We start from the raw sequence: 2500 nt of genomic DNA on the forward strand, positions 1-2500 counted from the left end.
TGAATTCACTTCACTTTCTCTTTCTTTCACTCATTGTTGAAAATTGGTCTTATATTCTTCTTGCCCACTGCTCTCTATTGTTTCTTGTGCAAAAAAATATATAAAAGAAAGACAAGACATAAACTGAATGCACGTGGGCATATTTCATACGAAAATGATAAACACAAACACGCATGTAAATACAAGAAATAAACACAAATTATATACAACTAAGAGAACTCATGCATAAATTGTACCAATCACGAATAAATAAATGGTATACAGCACAAAGATGCATACAAACACACGAGGAGACACAAACAAGACAACAATACTTCCCTCTCTCTCTGCGACGGTGAATTTAGGTACAGTTCTTCCGGTGGTGCAACATTCACCGTGTACTTTCGTTTTCCATATGCCTGTAACGCTGACCGTGTTGGAGATGATGCGAAGTGTAGATCATAAGAAAGGGTTTGTATTTTAGGGAGGAATAATTAGGGATTTTTATAAGTTATGTATTGATGGCAGGTTAGGGAACTTCGCTGGAGGTTTGGGGAACTTTATTTTATTTTATTTTTTATTATTATTATTATCTTTTTAAGGTTTATGTATTAAGGGAAGTTTGGCGATAATGATGGCAATAGGTGGAATTTATATGAATGATGGAGGGAATTTCGATATCTGACTTGTGGAGAGAGGGGATATCTTAATGCACAGCTGTGAAAGCATTAACAAGGGATGGAGAATATATGATGCCGTGGAAAGGGAACGAAAGCTGAAATGAAAAGAAAAAAGTGGAAAGGACGATGCAGAAAATATCAAAAGATAATATCAATGACGTAATAATTAAATTAAAAGAAAAACAAACAAAGGTAGTACGAAAGATGTCAGAGAAGGAAATGTTAAAAAGGCGGCATAAAGAGTGAAAGGGAAAACAGTGGAGGAGGGTGAAGGGAGAGAGAGAGAGGCGAGGCGAGGGAGTAGTGAAGGTAGAGGGAAAGTGAGAGGGAGGGTGAGAAGTGAAAGTAAAGAAGGAGAGGCTCGGTAAACAACGAGAAATATGGGCTTTGGGTACAAGAGTGAAGGGGGAAGAGAGGGAGATGAGGAGAGAGGAGGGTTAGCGGGAGTGGAAACGGAAGATAAAAATGAAAGAAGGGAAGGGGAGAGGGGAGGCGAGCGAAGGTCTGACGATGAGCTATTCCGAAAAGGAACTTTCATAATTCGACACGAAATGGTTATTTTGATGTTAGAAGATGTAGATTTCCTTGTTTTGAAAATTATAAAAAATATAGAGATACATGTACACACACTGATAACGGTGGATGCTAATGGTAACGATAATTGACTACAGATATAAAACACCAAAATTGCGACTTGTGTTTTTGCATCCATCATAATATTCTAAGCATGTTTTGTTTTTGTTTTGTTTTGTTTTTATATATACTCTCAAACGTACAGAGGTTATCAAAAAGACAAGACATAACAACTGTTCATAGGCAAAGGTGCCAATGATCGATAAAACACGAAATAATGCGCTCCGGTTGAGTAATCATATGAAAAGGCTTTGGCCGCACTGATGCCATGAGTCAGGAGGCGCAGCTGTTGATCATGTCCGCAGTGAACAATGCCAGGCGGATGGATCTAACATACGCAGGAAAGGTAGATCGATATTACGTGAGGTAACTACGGCTGCTCCCGCCAGGTTGCAAACAGCTGCCTCGACACATGCAAAGTCCACAAACACTGGCTGTAATCAGAGCAGTATGTTCGCTAATGCTTAGTGGCAAACACATGCTGATTTTCCTGTTTATGCAGAGGGATACATAGTGTCATAAATATTCACATGATGCTATGGGATTTATTACCAATTATTATTCAAATAAGGTCCATTGAAGCCTGAGATAAAGAGTCCAATTGTGGATTTCGTGATAAACTTATCACCCACATTCAAACTCTTCCTTACTCTCCTAGCTCCAATCTGAGCATCATTTCCGGCATGTCACACAGCACAACAGCTCATCTCAGTTTCAAGTAACATTCAGAGCCTATGCATCCATCAATCACAACATATTTTAATGATTGTACCACAGTAACAAATGAATGAAGTGAAATACGACTGGCGACACAAGGCATCGCGCACAGGCTCCTCCCTCCGTGGTTGGCGATTGGCTGACGATTGTTGTGTTTTATACGATCGCAGACATGGCGTTGTAAACACAGAAGCTTTATCATATACCAATTTTCTGCTTTTGTACAGTAGTTTTATAAGGTAAGTGTATTCCATATTGTAGTTTAATATGTATAGAACCCCTGTGCATGCAGTGCTACGTCCATACGAAGAGAAAGTAAAAGTTAGAGGGTGGGAAAGCTACGCCAAGGCCATCCGCTTGTGAGGTAGACTTTCGCTGGCAGTGTGGCTGGGCTAGTGTTAACACACTTACAGTTGTAGTGGATCTGTGGTGTGGAACTGTGGTGGAGGTGCGCTGTGGTGCTGTCTCGTACATGTGCAGGACTCAAAGCA

General features: G+C 40.1%; 1 protein-coding gene across 1 annotated transcript in view; it reads left to right on the forward strand.

Moving 5' to 3' along the window:
• Positions 1-2391: 2391 nt before the first annotated feature.
• LOC119592741 (protein bric-a-brac 1-like) overlaps positions 2392-2500 on the forward strand; it is a gene marked incomplete in the record, with an annotated part of 38840 nt that continues 38731 nt past the window's right edge. The window contains 1 exon segment of the mRNA XM_037941679.1: positions 2392-2500. This exon segment is cut by the window's right edge and continues 328 nt beyond it.

This window comes from Penaeus monodon, chromosome 3, assembly GCF_015228065.2.
Source record: "Penaeus monodon isolate SGIC_2016 chromosome 3, NSTDA_Pmon_1, whole genome shotgun sequence".
NCBI classification, from domain to species: Eukaryota; Metazoa; Arthropoda; class Malacostraca; order Decapoda; family Penaeidae; genus Penaeus; species Penaeus monodon.